Source organism: Centruroides sculpturatus, unplaced genomic scaffold (genome assembly GCF_000671375.1).
Source record: "Centruroides sculpturatus isolate CEXI.00-Female unplaced genomic scaffold, Cexi_2.0 scaffold569, whole genome shotgun sequence".
NCBI classification, from domain to species: domain Eukaryota; kingdom Metazoa; phylum Arthropoda; class Arachnida; order Scorpiones; family Buthidae; genus Centruroides; species Centruroides sculpturatus.
In genome coordinates this window covers 59,514-83,101 of record NW_019384810.1, presented here as the reverse complement: position 1 = coordinate 83,101, position 23,588 = coordinate 59,514, and the positions used below count along the sequence as shown (strand labels likewise).

The following is a 23,588-nucleotide window of genomic DNA, read 5'->3' as shown; positions in this document are numbered from 1 at the left end:
AGAGTCTTATAGTATCCATCATATATAATTAACTGTATAAATTTTTCATATGTATGCAATAAATGCACAGATGTATAAATACTTTAAAAATCTATACTTATAGCAATCGTGCACAGTTTGCATAACTTAAAAAGCTGCCTTTGTAACAACTATACAGTCTCTAGAACCTAGAAACTACCTTCGTAGGAAGTGCACAGTCTGCATCATCTGAAAATCTACCTTTGTAACAACTATACAGTTTGCATCATTCGGATGATAAAACAATCAGAAACATCTAAAAATTCTAAATATTTTACAATCTTAAAACAATGGTAAAGATCTATAAATATTTATTAAATTATAAAGTAAACAGACAATATCAAATTTTGTAAACACGTAAAATATTTATAAAAAATAATATTTTAAAATAATTCATAAAAATATGCCCATAAGAATAATTTAATTAAATATTAATAAAACTATAATTAAAATTTCCATAATTAGCTTCTGTAAAATATCATTAAGTAACTAATTGATTTATAAAAAAATTCAATTTAAAACATTACATAAAGTAATATTTGTGCTTTTTGTCTATGGCATTACTTCTCAACCGGTGGTTCACGAATCTACAGAAACCTTATACACAGAAGAGTCGGGGTTCGCGAGTGAAAAAGGTTGAGACGTTCTACTCTGTGGTATCCTGTTAATTTATTTTAAAGTTATTATTAATCACTTATTTTTCAATTTCTGTGGTACTTAGATGTGATTTTAATGGTATTTTATTTTAAACATCCCTCAAAAAATACGTTTATATGGCTTAAATTACATAAAATAGACCATAAAAAATGGTAAATCATTATAATAATATTACATTTAATATTATTATAATGAAAATTCTTTACAAAATAACATTAAAATTGAATGAAATACCATAAATTAATGTTATTTTATAGAAGATTTAATTACAAAATTATTCTAATTAAATATACTTCACATTATTTTATAAAAATGTCATTAAAATAACATAATTTGAAAAATTACATGAAACACCATTAATAAAAATACCTTTATAAAATAAATTCCATAAAAATAATTAAAATTAAGTAAATGTATTTAATGAAATTGCAATAGTAATTAAAAATAAACATGCACTTTTTATAATTAAAATTCAGAATGTAAATAAAAATAATTAATATGAATTTTCAATGATTTCTGTAATTTTCTCTAATTTAAAATTCTTTTTTTTTTTCTTTCCTAATTTTTCTTTACTTTAATTTTTGAGAATATTTATCAAATAAATTCGCTAATTTTTCTTTAATTTTTCCCCCCTCTAATTTCTCTATTTTTATTTATTTGTTTTTTTTACTATTTTTGTATATTTTCTGCGTTTTTTTCTCTTTATTTTCTAATATTCTTTCATTTTTATATTTTATCATTATTTTTTCAACGTATTTCTCAAATTTTTGCATTTTTCAAATAGTTTTGCTAATTTTCTCCAATTTTTTCGCTTTAATTCCTTTATTCTCTAATTATTTTTTCCATTTTTCCTGCATTTTTCACTATATTTTATTCATTTTTTCTTCCCTATTATTTTGTTTTATAATTATTTTTTCTTCATTTTCTTCTACTTTTTTCCTCTATTTTTTATCCCTATTTTCTAATAAACTCTCTGTAATATTCTGTCATTTTGTTTTATAATTTTTAGGATATTATTCAAATAATTTCTAAATTTTTGTCTAATTTCTCTATTTTTTCTATTCTCTAATTTTTTATAATATTTTTTGCACTTTCTTTCTATTCACTCTATTTTCTTTTTATTCTTTAATTATATTTTTTCTTCACTTTTTTCTTTTTTCCTATATCTTTTTCTAATAAACACATTCTCTAATATTCTGTCGTTATTATTATTATTTTTTTAATTTTCACAATATTTTTCAAGTAATTTCGCTAATTTGCTCTAACTTTTCTCTTTAATTTCAATACTTTTTTCTATTCTCTAATTATTTTTTCTATATTTCTACTGTACTTCTCTCTATTACTTTCTCTGTATTCTCTAATAACTTCTCTAACATTCTCTAATTTTTCTTCTCTAACTTCTACAATAATCCTCAAATAAATTTTCTATTTTCCCCCTAATTTTTTCTCTAATCTCTGTATTTTTCTTTAATAAATTCTTTAATTTTTTCCCCTTCCTCTTACATCTTTATTGCCATTGTTACTATAGCAACAATAAATCTTTGATGAATTAAGAATGGAAAATTATTCAATTAATTTAGAGAAAAATGTAAATGATAAATGACTGAAATATTCTATAGTAATAAATATAAATTCTTAATTAAAACATTAAATAATCTTTTAAAAATTTCAACAATAAAGTCATTGTTACTATAGCAGCATTGTGATACTATTTTATTAAATGAGATAATTTATTTGTCCTTCTCCTTTATTTTTTAAATGAATACATCAACATAATTCATTTTTTCAGTAATTAATTGATTTAGTTAATGGAAACGATAAAGAATGCTGCTACAGTAAAGAAAAATTTCTCAAATAATTCAAAATTTAACAATTTATATCTATATGCTATAATCTGCATCATTATTTTGTATGGATGCTGATCTGAATTATACTCTTAAAGTTACTTTAAGAGCATTACTTTAAACATAATTTATCCTAGTAGAATTATAAATAGTACAATATAGAAGTAAATATATTAATTCTATACTATACCAGATAGAAAGATATAGACTCATTGTATTAACAATGCTACAGGCCCTATGCTTAATATAAATGCTCTAAGATCAATATGGTCTATATTAATATAGGATTAATTTCCAGATTTTCGTGAGATTTATTTCAATTTTTAATCAAAATACTATTAAAATAACATTCGTTCTTAAGCAAATATTTAAATAGAACAAATCATAGCAGGGGTGCATAGTTTATTGCTATAATAGCAGAGGAAAATAATGAAAAATCTCATATAATTATTGCTACAATCACTTAACAAACAGGATTAATGTTATCTGAGGTATGCTTAAGTAATTTTTTTACCTCCCCCTCTTCTATTTTTATTACTAAAGTAGCTTTTGTTGCTGTACAAGTAATCTCTCTTTCTGTAATATATATACATATATATATATATATATACATTTTTTCCCTTATTTTTTTAATAAATTGCTGTGTTCTCTTCGACTGCTCGATACGCTTGGCTACTTCTGTGGCAATCTAATTAATTAAAAGATCTGAGTGGATGAATGCTGAGAGTCGTGTCTCTAGATAATTATTGAGAGTCATAAATAAATTCTCAAAAGTCATTACATTACTTAAGGAGTTATTTGACACTAATAACTGGGATGTAATTTAAAATAAATAAATAAATAAATAATGTTAGACAAATACTTCTTGTGGTAGCATTAAACTTCGTTCTTTTATACTCTGATTTGATATATTCCTTCGTTTTCTACTTTCTAATCTGAAATATTGCTTCGTTTTTACATCCTAAACTGAAGAATTCCTTCGTATTTTACATTCTAATTTGACATATTCCTTTGTTTTTATATAAAAACGAATTACATGTACAGTACATGTAACATCAATGACTGTAATCGATAAATATCTAACAATATCCTTATAGTAACACTGTTTTTGCTGTCGTCTTCAAGATTCTTATTCGAGTAGTAACAAAAAGGCTGCATTAATTTACCCTCTAACACTATTTTATGTTCTTAAAATATAAAATCAATCCTGTGTAACCCATAAACATCCAGATAATGCTCTTATAGTAGTGTTTCGTGTCGTTTTCCTCTACTTTATTTTTACAAATCTACATAGATTCTAACATAGCAGTAAAAGGACTATATTAAATTATGTTCTGCCAAGAATTTACATGCATAAGCATGTAAAATCAATGTGTATAACACAATATATACTATTTATTCTCTATACTGTAGCACACACTACTTTGATGGCATATACTAAGAATTTACTGTGTTCTGGTACCAATTCACGTTCATAAACACGTAAAATATCTCATGTATAATCAATAAAACATGTACTGTACAATCAATGAAAATCCAACAAATATTCTTACAGTAACATTTTATTTTGTGTTTTCTACACTCTAACTTTAGGAAACTGTATGCAACCTGCTATAGTAACTAAAAGACTGTATTAATTTATCTCCTGACATTAATTTATGTGCATACATACTCTAAATCAATCATGTATAAGGGATGTAAATCATGTTCTAGGTAGATAATCAGTTTATTCATATCGTGCTCTCGGGCTATAGAATGTAGCAATCAGCATATTTATATATAAATCATGTTTATATGAATGTAAATTACAATAAAATACATAAATTGGAGAGGACACGAAAGGTAATCAAGTAAAAAAATGAAAAATTCCCTTAACCTATTCTTTATTTAATGGGATAGAAACGTTATCTTCTGATAATCTCATATTGATAATTCACATAAATGGGTAAAATTTCGAANAAAAACATTAAACAATGATATGGAAAATAATAGGTTGGCAATTAATAAAAACAAGACAAAACTTCTCTGTTTTGCCAATAGAAACAAAAAAGTAAACTTCGACCACCTAAAAATCAGAATAACTGATAACAACATAGAAAGAGTAAACGCTATCACGTTTTTAGGAATAACTTTTGGTGATAATCTGCGCTGGAACAGACAAATAGATGATGTTCAGTAGCGTGCCGTCATAGAAAGCGGTGGATGCGCCGCTTTTCATCTATTATCTAAAAAATAAATAAATTTAATTCCAAATTAATTAGGATTCAAATAATACATTGATCTGTTCCAGGTAATTAGTGTATAGATTAATCATTGATAATATGCATAATGAATACAGAGTGATATGGGAATTAATCAAATTATAATAACTTTGATACACGATTTAGTACAGGATACATTCGTTATCTTGCCTTTCTTTGAGTTAAAAATAGGAAATATTAATTGTAATTCTCTTTATAGAGTGATGAATAACTTTAGAATTTACTGCATTAATTAATAAATATTTATAACCAGAGTGACAAGGCCCACACTAGTGAGAAGTATAGCGCCCTGTTCCACTCGAATGCCATAAAAACATGTAAATTACGACAATAAAAGGCTAAGTTTTGGGGCTTTTCTATATATATAGAACAGGAATAGTCATGGTTCCTCTCATTCTGAATTAATCGATGCATTCGTTATCTTGCCCCTCTTTCAGCTAGAAACAAAAGTCCTTAATTTTCTTCATAAAGTAATAAATAATCTTAAAATATACTGCATTGATTAATAAATAGACTATTTATATCTAGGACCTTAAATGTTGGTCAAAAAGGCCCACACTAGTCACATATGTAAGCCATACTCAACTTAAAATTTCATTAAAATATAAAAATTAAACAAATGAAACTAACAAAAGGCTAAAGTTTGAAGCCTTTCCACATCAGGACAGGAATAATCCTGATTCCTCTCATTCTGAATAAATACATTCGTCATCTTGCCCCTCTTTGAGCTAGAAAGAAAAATATTACTCTTCATTTTCTTCATAAAGTGATGAATAATCTTAGAACTTATTAAATTATAATAATGGCCCTAAGAGAATTAAATTAATCACAAATTTTGGCCCTTGTCCTATTCCAAATTCCACAAAAATATACAAATATACTTTAATTAAGAAAACTAATAAAAGATTAAATTTTTGTGGGGTCTTTACGAATCCAAGAGGTAAATAGCCCTGCTAGTTGGATACTTTCACAATTGGTCAAAAAATCAATAATCAACACATTTGTCATTTTGTTCCACTTCGAGTGGAAATGTTACTTTCAGTTTTCTTTACAAACCCCTGAATAACGTAGAATTTATTATATTTATCACTAATAGAATAAATATTTATAATCAGGGCCTTGAGAAAGGCATGTCAGAGAAAAATGCGGGATATAATCCTTTTCCAAAATCCCACACAAATATATGAATTTTTTTAAAACTGAAATTTAAACCCCTCTGAGTCCAGGCCCGAATGCACTAATTAAGCCCACATCAAGAAAGAATCAATAAATAAATATTTATAATAAAGGCTTTGAGAGAAGTGAAAATAGAGACATGTCAGACAAACATGTGGGGCATCACCCATTTCCAAAAACCTCAGATATACATGAATTAATTTAGAATAAAAATTAGACACTTCTGTGTCTAGGCCCGAATGCATCAATTAAGCCTAGATAGAGAAGAGACAGAATAAATATTTATAATCGGGAACTTGAGAGGGGCATGTCATACGAAAATGTGGGCATGTCATAAAAAAATGTGCATTATTCCTTTCCAAAAACCTGAAAAATGCACGAATTATTTAAACAGAAATTTAGGCCCCTCTGAGCTCAGGCCCGAATGCTGATTGCTCTCTGTCCAGGCTTAATTGGTGCATTCGAGTCTGGACTCAAGAGGCCCAAGTTTTCAGTTTAAAATAATCTACGCAATCTCTGAGTTTTTTGAAAATGGGTGATGACTCACATTTTTGTCTGCATCGCCCTCTCAAGGCTCTGATTATTAGTATTTACATTATGATTCCTCTCCATCTGGGCCTAATTAGGCTTTTTAACTTGATTATGTGGATCAAAAACCTCGTCATCTTGCCCCACTCACACTTATTTTTATCATTTATCGAATCAAGATGCAGTACTTTTATTATTTTAACAGTATTACGTTAGACTATCGAAGCTACTTTAACAATTTACCTCTATTGTTGAGTTAATGCTATTAGAGTAGCATTGATTTTTATCGAAGATAATTAAATTACTCATCGTATGCTACTCCAGTAACAAAACTTCCAAGCTTCTCAATTATCCAATGATGATAATAATAATATTATTATTAATAAGTTTTTAACCTATAATACAGGATTTTTAATTTTATTAATGTAGTAACATCGATAATATTTCTACTACATTAACAAAATTAATATTCATCCTACGCTAAGTAGTAATCATTAAAGACTATGGAAATACTCTTTTTGGAAAGGAAATCGTTGTATTTTTATAAAATTAAATAAAAGAATAACATAGAAATCGTTGTATTATACACTTAATAGCCATCAACAGATAGAATTAAGTTGATTTTACTGCCTACTTTAGTAGTAATGCAGTCAAGTAACATGATATTGCCATATGTTAGGACCAATGTAGTGAATTTTAAATGTATCACCTAATCATTACTCTTCCTTAGAATTGTCAATAAATGTGCTATTTTAACATCAATCTTTCATATTGCTTTGTCTCTATTGCTATTTTACCTCCCTATTTCCATCCCCTCTTTCCCTCTCTCCGTGTATTTAATGTTAAATTGTAAATCGATTTCCCGTTTTTTTTTTTTAAATATTTTTCTAAATTATCTTTATTGCTTCTGCATTATTCTACTTCATCATCATTAATAAAATAAATATCTCGCATTTTTTAGAAAAAAATTCAACTATTTCGCGATAAATTTTGAATTTAATAAATAACAAAACGAATCGACCAATCAAAGAAGGATAAATTTAAAAGAATTCTAATTGACCAATCGAGAACAATTGAAATTAACGTCATCAATTTCGAGTCGAATGAATTTTAAATTTAAAAAAATTAAACGATTATTGGTCGAATTGTTTTGTATATTTGTAAAAAGAAAAACGAATATACCAATAGGAAGTAGTTAGAAACGTCATTAATGTCTTATTGGTTATTTTAAATTGATGTTTGAAAGTAGCCAATTACGAAACATTAATGTAAAGTTAAAATTTTCTAAATTTCTTATATAAAATTTAAAATTTTTACATCTGGAAATGAATTTTTTTTTAGCTATTTTTATCCATTATTTATTTATTTAAGTGAAAATATCCAAGTAAAATGATAAAAGACTAGTATAAAAAGCTTCTACATGCTATACGATTCACATCATCTTACATTTCGATTTACAGGATATAATGACATGGTATATCTACATCTGCCCAATATATATTTGGTATTATGTTCAAGTTATCGTCCTGTTTCGTTTGTGCCATTACCCCTAAAAATCATATTATCTTTAATGCTGTCTTTTGGTAAATATCGAAAATAACAACTACAGTACAATTACCGAAACTTCGTCGAAAAATTGCATTGTTTACCTCACTGGATATATTCTGATATAGGATTACAATAAATTATTTTTATATACATTATTCACAATTTTTTGGAGATAATTCCAAAAATAATATTTATTATTCATTTCATTTAATATTAAAAATATATTTTATATTACCAAATACAAATTTAAATATAGGCCTATAACAATAAAATTAAAAACCAATCAAGAATAAAATACACTGTATTAGCCAATAAAATAAAGAAAAACTTTGAAAATTTAAATAAGCTAACCAGGAACAAAAGTATTAGCCAATCAATGATATTTTTTAAAAAATCATTGATTGGCTAATACATTTTTAAAAAAGCTTGAAAACCAATCAACGACCGATAAAATTTAAAAATTTGAATAAGCCAATAAAGGGCAGATTATATTATCCGATCAGTGACAACAAAAGTTTAAACCAATTCGAATCAACCAATTAACGAGAGACGATAAAATTTAAAAATTCGAATTAACCAGTTAAGATGTCATTAATGTAGTTTAAATAGCCAAACTAATGACATAAGTTTATTTTTCACTTAAGAATGTGCATAAAAAATTTTTTAAAAATGAAAAAACGCATATTTTCTGCATTTATATAAATAAAGGATGACGTTTTATTTGAAGCGAAGCTGCTAAAGTTTATAACTAAACGTGAATTTATATATCTCATATATATTATAATGAAAGTAAATTCACATATTAAATAAACTTCTGCCATTTTTTCTCATTTGGCATCTATCCCATACTTATCTTGGTGCATAAATATTTAAATATTACATNATCGCTTCAAAAATAGGTCAGAACTCCTATTTACCACAATATTTTTGTAATCAAACTATCTAAATATGTAATATAACCATTGCACTTCTCGCTATCAGCAATCGTTTCTATACGAATACACACAAAAATAGAATACTTCAGTCGGAAAATAAGTTTCTGCACCTTAAATGCATAAACATATATGAAAGTGATTTAATATTCATAAATTTATATAGACGTAAGTATACTTAAAATTTACTAGCTTGCTGGAAATAAAAACAGCAAATTACTCTTTGTCATCGTATTTGGAGCATATGGCAAGTTTTTAATGCCTCTAGAACAATTCAAACAATTCAACAAGGTCGAAAAAACAGAGATAAAGCGAGAAAACGATGTCCTTGAAGTTAAGCAAGATGATAAATTGGTAACCAACTTGGATAAGAGAGCATATACCTTTTGTGGTGACGTTACATTTCTTTGGATAGATGAAACCAAACACACTTCTGCTATTGACGTATTATTCTGGAGGTCAGTTTATCTTTAACTATTATGTCTGTGTTCATTTATAGACATTTCCAGGTATTTTTATAATCAAACCACAGCCTTTTATAATTTTAAACAAACCTTTCAAATACTAGATTAAAAAGTTTTAAGTACAAAGGAAAAATAATCAAAAAAAATCATTAAAAATTACATTTGTAATGATTGTTTGGTTTGTTGAATAAGGTAAAGTAACATACGGGCCATCTGCCAAGGGGGATTCCTCCCGAGAAGCTTTTCTAAGTCAAACTGGACATTATACAGGTGTTAAATACCAGAAGAAAACACGGGAAACTGCATGTGGTGAGGCGCGAACCTGCGACCAGCATTGTTTTGTCCATTCTCTCTGGTGAGTGAGTAAGAAAATATGTAAAATTCCATTTTAATTCGTTAAAATATTTATATATATTTTTAGAAAGTCAAAAACTTTCTAAAAATATTTACTAAGTGCGTGATATTCGATACACAATTTTCTAATTAAATTTTATCACTTTTAACTTGTTTGCGTGTTAAGTCGATTTATAATTACGATAAGAACAGCATTACTAAATTATTTTGATATTTATACCAGCGCAATGACATTTGAAATTTAAGAAACTTAAGAGACTTGTTTATCGCTAACATTTGAATAAAATTTCTCGAGTAGAAATCTGGAAACTACTTTTAAGTTTATGCCAACATTTACAATTTCGTAACGCAGAAAACGCATCGATTAATATTTAAAAAACTTGTACTTTATGCCAATTTTTAGAAAAACATCACTTCAACTCAAGAATTGTATTCGATTTTAGTTTAAATATTTCATCATGCAAAGGAGAACAAAATTAAATATCCAGAAACACAACGTAACTTAACCATGAATAAATTAATTTTCAATGGCTTTTAAGAATTTAATGAAGCAAGTTATGTATATAAAAATTAATTTGATGTAGCACAATTAATTTTAATTTTATAAAAATATAATTAATAGAGAGTTTTTTCGGAAAGGGGATGAATTTTGCGAACGATAATCGTAGGGATTAATATAAATTTTTAAAGCTTAGATTATCATCAGGTAAGGAATTACGCTTCTAAATTTAATTAGATAGGGTCTTTTCTTAAATGTATTATGTATCATAATCCGAAATTCCATTTTAATTATACAGTAATGAGTAGTTTGTAGAGTTTTATTAAATGATGAATTTCGTTGACGAAAGGTGATTATGAAAAATTTATCATTTGATGCAGAGTTCGAGTATATAAAGAATTCTGAGAATGGGAGCATGTCTTGGATAATAATTTATATAAATACTTAGAGCAATTTGTTGAGAGAAACAATAAGATATGACAAATGTATACAGAATAAAAATTAAATACAAACACAGTTCTTAGTGTAATTTTTTTATGTATTCAGGAAGATTGTAGGTATTAGGCAACACGAGGGCGATCTGCCAAGTGGTGGTGCCTCCCTGGAGAGGTTTTTAGAAAAACTGGCCACTATAAGATGTTGGACACGTGAAGAAACACGAAAAACCTCACGTGGCCGGCTCGCGAAACCACCAACAACTACAAGTGTTCAGTGGTTTTATCCAATTTTATCCACTGCCACTGGTAGAAAAGAAAAATCATAAATAATCATTTTCCCTGTTGTAAATTAAACTTTCTGTTGTTAAATCAGAGATACGTACCGTGAGAGAGTGTATAAATCTATGTCTTGGCACGTTTGGATCGTTTTACGTTGCAATATATCATCGAAAGAACTTTGAATATTTCAATTATAATATATACAAAAACACAATCCTAGAGAATCTTCTATAATATTATATTATAGAACTTATAAATTATAAAATATAAAGTAAAATTATCCTATAAACGTACAGTAAAGTCGGCTAAAAACTAGCAAATTTGATTTACATATTTTATACTTTAGAATTTTCCATATAGTTTTCGTGCTTATAAAATATATCGTAAATAAAATAAGTAATGGAGAGGGAAAAATAGATTTATTCAGTTGAATGAAAAATGAAGTTCGTGCTACTTTTGAATTTTCATTAAAAAAATGAGAATAAAAAGAGATTCTATGAAGTCATATTAATATTTATTGATACGTAAGACGATTGAATCTTCTCAAATATTACCAGATAAGTTACGTAAAACTTTATAATGATTCAAGGAAAATGGACTAAATTTCTGAATTCATCTTAAGTATCTTCCTTTTATAACCCAGATAAAAAGTTAAGATGCTAATTTATTAGTCAGTGAATTATTCCCTCTGTCTGAAAAACTCTTCTTATGCTAAAAATGTAGGATATTTTTCTTTCAAAAAAATGTAATGGCAATTAATGAGATGAAGCAATGCAACACTGGGGCGATGTGCCAAGGGGGTGGGTGCCTCCTTGAAGGACTTTCTGCGGAAACTGCTCTTATTTAAGTGTTACAAACGTAAAGAAACCGGGGCAACTATCGGTGTTCATGCAAAATAAATAGTGAAAAATAAACTTCGAACCTCTGGAAATTATCAGAAAATTCTATAGAAGCAGGAATTATGATAACATCGATTATAACATTTACAAACATGAATAGTTTCTTGTAAACGACAGCAAAACAATTTTCAATACATGTTTATTTACTTATTTTAATGAAAATTTTTAGATAATATTAATTATTATCTAAAAATAATTTTAAAGAATATTTAGTTGTTTTCCAAAGTTTAATGCAGTTAAAACTTTCAACATAAAAGAGAAAAATTCTTCTAAGCATCAATGAACGATGGCGAATAAAAATATTTAATTAGCCTATACTTATATATATTATATATTAAGTTAATATTTATTCCTTAAACAAAATAAATATGATATAATTAATTAAGTATGAAACAAACACAATTTGCTATACATATTGTCCTGCCTATGCAGTTTCGACTGTCGAAAAAATTTTATTCAAAATTCAGTCCCCAGAGCAAAATTTGGCGCTACTTTCCACACGTGTAATATGCAAATTGAGTATGTTTTTACCGAATTTATGCAGTTTTGCAACGCCTTTTATATCCGAAATTTGTAGAAAACGTACGTAATCTTTTCATTAAGAGGACAAGCAGCGTCAAATTTTGCCCTGGTGGCTGAATTTTGAAGTAAAACTTTTTTCTCAAAAATCGAAAATATGTACTTCAGAACGATGTGCATAGTAAATTTAATTGAGATATGCCCAATAGTTCTTTTAACAGAAAGAATACTTTAATTTAATCAAATTGACTTGTATAAATGTAAAGAGGAAAGATTAATTCCTTTATTTTTAAAGAAAATAATTAAAAATATTCTATGGATTCAATTTATTCGTTTCACTTTTAATTAAAAGTTATTCATTTTAAGATTAGTTTGTGTATACATGATTAAGTATAGGAAGCTTGTAACCAAAAACTTGATTGGTTCCTTTGGAGTTTAGAGTTTATTACTTTGTTGTGTTTATCGTAAACAATTTTTCATCCGTTTGTAAACAAAATTTCTGTTGATATTTAATTACATCCTGTGGTTCATTAACTTCTATCATATTCCTCAAATTTTAAACAAAGGATTTAACGTTTATGTTTGATTAACAATCAGAAACAGATGGAGAAAACTGTAAATATATATAAACGCTTTGATAATATAATTACTAAGTTGTTTAATATACATTATTTTTCAATTAATGTTGTGTTATAAAACTATTAAAACTAATTTTCGTTTAATGCGTTACACGATGAGTAAATCCTTTACTTCGCTCTCATTTTATATAGGTTATATTTATTTTGTATCTGTATACGTGCGTATACATACGAGCTTTGTGTTTGGTATACAATTTACTAGAGTTTACGATCGTAAAATTAATTACTGGCAAGTAATCTCAGCACAGAAATTAACGAAACTTAAATATGTTAATGACAAATATTGTTAGATAAAAGAATTAATGATAAATATAGCTGTTTATCATTGATTTTTATATAATTTTATGGTGTTTTTATACAAAATTTAAGTCGAAATCTTCAATTTATCTTTTTAAAATTGATAACAGACTGATAACTTAATGCGTTAACGCTTTTCTTTTTATTGATTTTATACTTTTGTTTTAGTTTCTTATATTATCATTCACATTATTTTTAAATAAATAAATGTTAATTTAATATATTTTACTATGTAAATATTGTATTTTTAATGAAAATTCTGCCTTTTTTAATTGTCATTGTGTCATGGGTAAAATGTATTTTTATTCGGTTATAAAATTAAATTTCAGTCTGTTAATTTGTAAAAATTTAATTAAATAAATTGCAATTTCAATAAACAACTTAACAGTTTTGTTAGTACAGTACTATTCGAGGCTTTGTTAACATGTTAAGTAAAAATTAATGAAGTTTTATCCATTCATTTATTTTTATTGTTGCATTTATTTAACATTAAATAACAAGAACAAAATGATTTGTGGTTAAAATATAATTTTTTAACCGTGAAAGACATAAAATTGCGTTAAAAATTTACTATACATATAGGCGGTTTACTGCTGAGAGTATAAGATAGTTGAATGATTTTAATGATTGTTTAAAATAATTTCTTTAAACCAATGAAGTGAAAATAGGAGGAGTTTTATCTAGACTATACAACTTTTTAAACTAATCATATTAAAAGTTTCCAGTTTGTTTACTTCTCGTATTTCAGAAGATATTATCTATTATTTATAAAATTAATGTTTGTAGTTTTAATAATTCGTCATCCTATTGATTAAATTTTTGCAAAATTACACAGAAAATTTACGGTAAACATAAGCAGTTCACTGCTGAATATTCAAGATAAACTGAACATATCAAAGATGGTTGTTTAAATCATAGTTTCTTAAACCAATGATTAGCTAAAGAAGTATAAGTGGGAGGAGTTACATTAAAATTTGATTGCTTTAATCATAATCGACACAATCAAATTTTTATTGTTTGTATACTTAAAATTTAATCAGGTTTCGATAAAATTTATAATATAATTACATAAAAGCTTTAAAAAGTCAACATTTTAATTAATATTTAACTATATAAAATTGCATAATACCTGTAATTGTTATGCTTTTAATATATATAATTGGGACGATTAAGCATTTTTATGCAAAACCAATGCATTACAAATGCATTACAGAAATTACAATTTTTATATTAAATTCTTTTAAAATATATTAAGAAATTGTATTTTTCTGATGCCTCACATTTAAAAATTTATAGCAATTCAATTTATTGATTTTGTATTCTTCAAATGTTGTTGATATACTATACTGTACAGTACTGTAGAAGATCAATCTCAATACCTTCCACTTATCATCAAGATCATCTCGTCATAATTCACATCATCCAATTACTTGGTTAAATTAAATCGAGTTTTACTAATTCAACATATAATTATCATCTATAATACGTTCAATTGCTAGCACAATCATCATTATATCCATGTGGAATCATCACTATTTCCTAGATAAACACGTGCATCATCATATAAATATATCACATGATAAGCACGTGTATCATCGTCACATGCATCTACCATTATCGTTACGACGTAGATAAGCAAGGAAACAACCGAATTTCTTCATTAAATTACACATATTATGGGGAAAAATATATATATGAACATTTGAAGATTGAAACCGTTTGAATGTCAATATATAAATTTTCGAACGTTCTTAACTTGTAGTTTAAATACCTATTTTTACTTTATTTTAATACCTGGAGTATATTAAAGTAACAAAGTTGTAATACTTACAGTGGATTAATTAATTCACTCGACCGCACATCAGTAAAATGTATGGTGTAAAATTAATAGGAGTTAGGAAACGACCCATTAACTACACGATACACACCACTAAATCCCAAAGCAGGCAAAGGATGGTCTTTATCCTGATTTACTATATCACAATCAGTTTCCGATTGCTATACAAAATTTTATCGTGACATCACATCTGCTTCATTTTATTCTTCACTGCGTAACGTATACAATTGAAAGTAGATTTTTATCTATAGATTAGACAAGGAATTATTTTTTTTAAATGGATTTTTTTATAATCATTTCCTGTGCGGCATCATGGAGTAACATCACTTATCCACATCCTTACATTTAGCATCATTTTCACCTATTCTTTAGATTATCTCTTGATATTCCACGTCATAAACCCTATATTTATCTATTTGTAAAATCCACTCTGTCGTTCCACGCTGGAATACTTTAAATAAATTGATTTTCCTTACGAATTAATCAAAACAATCTTAAAATTCCCTTAACTAACCGGTAATACATCGTGATTTAATTCGAGTGAAACTTAAATTTAATATTATTGTAGCATAATTTAACCTTAAATAACGATATAGATCATAATGTAGTTATGTTTAATTATTAAATTTCATGCTCCTCTAACAGTAATTAATGCTATTGTAAGGGCCAATATATATCGTACGTTTTGAATTTCATGCTACTCTACCATTTATTATGTTTCCTTATTTACAACACAATAACATTGTTATAAAATTATTTGTTGTGCTTTATAACTATTTTAGAATATTATAATTTCATTATATTGTTGTATTATTAAGTAATTTAGAAGTTTAAAATTAATTTAATCATACTTTAAATTTTTAAAAGTTGCACTTTCTGTGTTAATTCGTTTAAGTACACTAACTTATCTCATATAAATTTAACAGGGTTGCGGTTTTGGCACGTGTTATCTAGCTTAAAATAGATAAAACGAGCTTCAAACAATGATTGTCCCATATGTAAACTGATTTTTTACTTGATAAATTAATTGTTCCGAAACAATTTGTGAAAATTAAACAGAGTTTGTAAAGTAATTGTACTGGAAGCTTAATTATTAAGCGATTTTAATCGTTGTTTAAAGGAATTAATTTCAAAAAATAAATCGACAATTTAATTGCTAATTTAAAGAATAAACATATTTTTGCTATTGCTTTACTTTTAATTGTTATTAAACATTTAATTTCACTTAAGATAAATAATTAATTACAAAGAATAAGCAGAATTTTAATTTATATTTTCTACCAGTTTGTTTATTTATTTGATATATTTTAATAGATAAAAATTGGCTGTTATAAACACAAATTTTTGAATTTATCATCATAAAAACAAATTATCTAAATAAAGTAAACATTTAAAATTTAATTTTAGAAAGCCCAAAACAATGAAAATTGCTCCTTAAATAGTTAAATAAGGTAAATTTTCATTGTTACATAACGTATAAATATAGTATTTTAATTGAAATATATTTAAAGATTTAATTGTTACGTAACAAAAAATTTTAAAAATATCCTCCAATGAAATCGAAGCTAAATAATTCAATTATTGCGTAAATTTTACGTAACAATACATGTTTTTAAATATATTTTAATAAAATAGTTGTAATTATTGTAAAATACAGTACTACAGTGTTCAAAATGGAGCCTTAATAAATGGAAACCTGCTTAAACGGGACAAGTTCTTCAGAACGCAGAAATCTTCGTGTTAAAAAAATCTGTACAAAACGGATACTTGCCAAACCGGAAAAAGTATTCGGTACCGTGCCAGTCGGTATTCCAAAATAATTTTTTAAGTATTAATTAACGATGTGAGTAGTTTAAAATTGAAATCTTGGCCTATATTAATCTACAGACAATTAAAACAAATTTAATTTAATTATTTATAAATTTTAAAAATCTTCTTCATAAATTAGCCTGCATTCCATACGTTAAATACTCAAAACTAATTATATACCATTTAAATACGAAAAATTATAAGTAAAATCAATTGAGATGCCGGAAAATAACAATAAATATACATTTATTTTTACAAATTGAACTAAATGTGAAGAAATGAGAAAATATAACTTAATCAGTTATTAGTTATAAATTTATATCAACTCTCTAACAAAATTGCTTGTAACTTTTGCCTGTAACAATTACAAATGAAGTGATTTCAACTTAGAAAATTGGTTGCAAGTTGTTTATATCCAAAGCGATTACAGTCGAAATTGTTTCTGTTATGATTTCGACTCAACTAAACTACAAAATTATTTGAAGATTTTTATATCTTTAAGTGTTTAAATCAATCAAAATTACTGTTAACAGTTCACATACAACGTTTATTAAAAATTTAAAAATTATTTTACAGTATTTATAACAATTAAAAACGGTTAAAACGACTTTAATTATAAACTGTTTAAATTTAAATATATTTTAAAACATGTATTGTTTCGTAAAACTTACGAAATAATTAAANTAATAATATTTTTTGGATAGTAATTTTGAAATTATATTATACTTTATATTAAATATATATATATATAAACATAGATCTAGGACATCCCTAATCACCTTATCAGTAACGAAATATGTCAGATATGATTGATTACATCTATTTTGGTTACATGCGTCGTTTGCAGCTTCTCATCCATCTCCATATTAATTTTGATTCTACTCAAAACTCAACACATTCATAAATAATTATATAAAATTGTTACAAGGAAAATAGCTTAATTTAAAAATGTTTAATTAACATTTAAAATCTCTTGTTTTTTAATAAATTTAATCGCATTCAAAATTTATTTAATTAACGCTTAATTAATCGTCTTTACGAGATTTTTGTGAATAAATTATAATCAGTTTATTTTCTTTACTTAAATAATCTCCTTTGCCCTTATTGGTTAATAGTTAACATATTCATAACTAATAATGAGCTTTGATTGGCTGTCACATTTCTCGTTTCTACTGTTGAAACGAGTAATAAAATTTATCGAGACATGATTGGTTACTTTTTTAATATTTTTACATTTCGCTCGCTAATTGGTTTAAATTCGTTCCGTTTGAATCTGGCATTTAAGTTATCATATTAATTTAATAAATTTTTAATGTGAGCAATTAAAATTGTCGTTTAATTCCTTTTTATTTCCATAATTTAATAATTAATTAGGTACTAGTTTTTAATTTGATTAAACTTATAATTTTATTTTCAGAAGTTAATTGTGTCGTAATTTAATTGTGAAAATACATAATTTAGTAAAATATTAACACATTTTTTAATTAATATATGTTGCTTAGACGTTATTTTAACAACTGGAAAACAGATTTCTGTAGAATTTTAAGTAGGAACGTAATTTCGTTATTCGTTTATGCTATTCATTACTATTAGCATTGACACCATTCAACTAAGATTAATACAAGACAAGAACACTGCAAGGGTGTATAGTAAGAGATTTTGGAGAACCAATCTTCCTGTTTATTGCTAATTGCAAGTTGTGTTTGATTACAGACTTAACGTGACCCGATTCATTAAGCGATCTTGAACATCTACAAGAATAAACAACTTGCTAGGTAGAGCATGTTTTATTATCCAAACATTTGGCCACATATACTCAAACTTCCTAGCAATTTTAGTGGTCATAAGCTTAGTAAACTAGGAAAGGACCATTTGTAGATAAATTTTAACCATTTTTCTTCCATATAAAAGTGGTTTAACACACGAAGAAAGTTAAAAATGTAGAAGTTATTAGTAAAGTAAACCATTTATTCTTGTTCGTGGATAAAGACCAGGAAAGTTTTCTCAACATTTTACAATCGATATATCTAGTAAAAAGTCGTCATAGGGTGTAAAACGTTCATGAATTTCATTATGAGTTTAGGTTGAATAGATCCCAACGCACCCCAAGGGAAATTATGTAAGAAAGAAGGCCAATTCTTATTAATGATTATCCACAAAATTTTTATTATTATTTTCTTTTTTCACTAGAAAATACTTTCGTTATTATATCCATTATGTTTTATTTTGTTTAAGTTGGTGATTTGCATAAAATTTTGATAAGAACTTAAGTTATAAAGCAAGGAATATCCTACTCACACGACAATGATTTGGATGTAAAAATGAATAACCAAATAGCAATTATGTTAATAAACAATTTCTTAAAAATATTTTTATAATTATTCCCTTCAAAATTGTTTTTAGATAAACTTAAAACGTTGTTTATTAATTATAATTACTTATTTAATAATTTTATTTTAAAACCGTTTCATACCATTTTAAAACGAGCGCGTACAGTACAGTACAAACAATAGAGTATTTTTAAGTTTAAAAAATTATAAAAATAACAATGAATCAATCATATTCATATTTGAATTTAAATTTCCAATCAAGATTTAAATCAGCCAACCCGCGTGACGTAAATTATGTTACATCTAAACTAAAAAATCATTATTATTACGTCATTTTAACAATACCGAATTAACGACATTTTAATAAATTTTAAGGAAAAACTATATATGGGTTTTTTTAATTTATAAATTTATGAATCATTTAATAAAATTTTAAAAATATATATGAATCAATTTAATGTTTATTTTAGTTTAAAATTGTCGAAAAATAGCAATCAACCAATCAGCATTCGAATTTTGAACTTTAAATTTAAAATTTGAGTGCTGATTGATTAATTGTTGTATTGGTTGATTTAATGATTAATTTTGCTAAATTTTAAGAATAATAATAATATTTTTTGGATAGTAATTTTGAAATTATATTATACTTTATATTAAATATATATATATATAAACATAGATCTAGGACATCCCTAATCACCTTATCAGTAACGAAATATGTCAGATATGATTGATTACATCTATTTTGGTTACATGCGTCGTTTGCAGCTTCTCATCCATCTCCATATTAATTTTGATTCTACTCAAAACTCAACACATTCATAAATAATTATATAAAATTGTTACAAGGAAAATAGCTTAATTTAAAAATGTTTAATTAACATTTAAAATCTCTTGTTTTTTAATAAATTTAATCGCATTCAAAATTTATTTAATTAACGCTTAATTAATCGTCTTTACGAGATTTTTGTGAATAAATTATAATCAGTTTATTTTCTTTACTTAAATAATCTCCTTTGCCCTTATTGGTTAATAGTTAACATATTCATAACTAATAATGAGCTTTGATTGGCTGTCACATTTCTCGTTTCTACTGTTGAAACGAGTAATAAAATTTATCGAGACATGATTGGTTACTTTTTTAATATTTTTACATTTCGCTCGCTAATTGGTTTAAATTCGTTCCGTTTGAATCTGGCATTTAAGTTATCATATTAATTTAATAAATTTTTAATGTGAGCAATTAAAATTGTCGTTTAATTCCTTTTTATTTCCATAATTTAATAATTAATTAGGTACTAGTTTTTAATTTGATTAAACTTATAATTTTATTTTCAGAAGTTAATTGTGTCGTAATTTAATTGTGAAAATACATAATTTAGTAAAATATTAACACATTTTTTAATTAATATATGTTGCTTAGACGTTATTTTAACAACTGGAAAACAGATTTCTGTAGAATTTTAAGTAGGAACGTAATTTCGTTATTCGTTTATGCTATTCATTACTATTAGCATTGACACCATTCAACTAAGATTAATACAAGACAAGAACACTGCAAGGGTGTATAGTAAGAGATTTTGGAGAACCAATCTTCCTGTTTATTGCTAATTGCAAGTTGTGTTTGATTACAGACTTAACGTGACCCGATTCATTAAGCGATCTTGAACATCTACAAGAATAAACAACTTGCTAGGTAGAGCATGTTTTATTATCCAAACATTTGGCCACATATACTCAAACTTCCTAGCAATTTTAGTGGTCATAAGCTTAGTAAACTAGGAAAGGACCATTTGTAGATAAATTTTAACCATTTTTCTTCCATATAAAAGTGGTTTAACACACGAAGAAAGTTAAAAATGTAGAAGTTATTAGTAAAGTAAACCATTTATTCTTGTTCGTGGATAAAGACCAGGAAAGTTTTCTCAACATTTTACAATCGATATATCTAGTAAAAAGTCGTCATAGGGTGTAAAACGTTCATGAATTTCATTATGAGTTTAGGTTGAATAGATCCCAACGCACCCCAAGGGAAATTATGTAAGAAAGAAGGCCAATTCTTATTAATGATTATCCACAAAATTTTTATTATTATTTTCTTTTTTCACTAGAAAATACTTTCGTTATTATATCCATTATGTTTTATTTTGTTTAAGTTGGTGATTTGCATAAAATTTTGATAAGAACTTAAGTTATAAAGCAAGGAATATCCTACTCACACGACAATGATTTGGATGTAAAAATGAATAACCAAATAGCAATTATGTTAATAAACAATTTCTTAAAAATATTTTTATAATTATTCCCTTCAAAATTGTTTTTAGATAAACTTAAAACGTTGTTTATTAATTATAATTACTTATTTAATAATTTTATTTTAAAAAATAAATAAAATTTCTGATTTAATTCAGATGTTATATTCAACTTCATCTAACTAATTCCCCTTTAGTGTAAGTTTTTAAAATCTATTTTATTTTATTTTTAAATTCAAATTTTGGAATTAAAAGATTTATAAATCTGAAATTCGTTTTATTTTATTTTAAATTGTTTTACAATCTTAAAACTTATAAATTTTATTTTAATTTAAAAAGTATTTTAATTTTATTTTGATAGAGAATTATGTAAATTTTTTCATATAATTTTTTTCTTATAAAATGAGAAACTTTTAAATTATTTACTACGTTTAGAATTTTAAACTAAGTTTTATAATTTGATTTTTATTTTTAATATTAAATTTTTAAATATTTTAAAAATATTTTATACAAATTTATCTTTAAAATTTAATTAACTTAACATTCAATTATGTTAATTAAGTTATATTTTAATGATAAAATAAACTTTAAAGCTTTCTTGTTAATTATTAATAAGGTTTACATAAAATTTTAAATAAAATTTACAAGCTAATTATGATTAATTTTTTAATTATTAACTTACAAATTACGATTACTCGATTAAGGAAAATAATTCATACAGTGAAACCATCTGCAACAGAAACCTGCTTAAGCAGGAAAAATTATTCGGAATAGAGCGATTTTGTTTTTTAAAAACCTGTCAAAAATGGACAAATCAGAAAAAATATTCGGTATCGTACGATTCCGGCGTATACAGGTTTTACTGTATGTTGTTATAGTTAATTAATTTATAAATGCAGTAAAATATGTCCAAAACGGAACCTGAATAAAATAAAAACTTGCCTAAACCGAAAAAATTCTTCGAAACGAAGAAATTTTCTATGTTAAAAAAACATGCTTAAAACCGAAAATACATTCGACAGCGTGCGATTCCAGTTTACTATAAATTGAAATAAATAATAAATGTTTAAATAAATAGTTTAAAAACCATATTATACATTAAAATTCGATAAAAAAAATGTATCTTATAAACTTTTTTCAGTTTATAATTAATGATTTTATTCCATGATGATAATAATAATAATAATAATAATAATAATATAAACTTTAAATAGCTGTTTACAATAAGATTAAACTAATATTTTAATAAAATATATGTAGAATTTAATGAGATTTAAAGACTTTATTCAAATTCTCATGTATAATAATACCTTCAATTCCCAACTGTAAATTAAATTATAAAGTCAGGAAACTTGTAAACTTATAAAACTTCTATAGACATAATTTATTATTCGTAAAGAACTTGTCAATTTAAAATTTTAATACTTTAATTTAATCAAATTGACTTGTATAAATGTAAAGAGGAAAGATTAATTCCTTTATTTTTAAAGAAAATAATTAAAAATATTCTATGGATTCAATTTATTCGTTTCACTTTTAATTAAAAGTTATTCATTTTAAGATTAGTTTGTGTATACATGATTAAGTATAGGAAGCTTGTAACCAAAAACTTGATTGGTTCCTTTGGAGTTTAGAGTTTATTACTTTGTTGTGTTTATCGTAAACAATTTTTCATCCGTTTGTAAACAAAATTTCTGTTGATATTTAATTACATCCTGTGGTTCATTAACTTCTATCATATTCCTCAAATTTTAAACAAAGGATTTAACGTTTATGTTTGATTAACAATCAGAAACAGATGGAGAAAACTGTAAATATATATAAACGCTTTGATAATATAATTACTAAGTTGTTTAATATACATTATTTTTCAATTAATGTTGTGTTATAAAACTATTAAAACTAATTTTCGTTTAATGCGTTACACGATGAGTAAATCCTTTACTTCGCTCTCATTTTATATAGGTTATATTTATTTTGTATCTGTATACGTGCGTATACATACGAGCT

At 25.4% G+C, this 23,588-nt stretch overlaps 1 protein-coding gene across 1 annotated transcript in view; it reads right to left on the bottom strand.

The window, feature by feature from the left end:
• LOC111629771 overlaps positions 1-23,588 on the bottom strand; it is a gene marked incomplete at its 5' end in the record, with an annotated part of 39,242 nt that overhangs the window by 1,340 nt on the left and 14,314 nt on the right. The window lies entirely within an intron of this gene.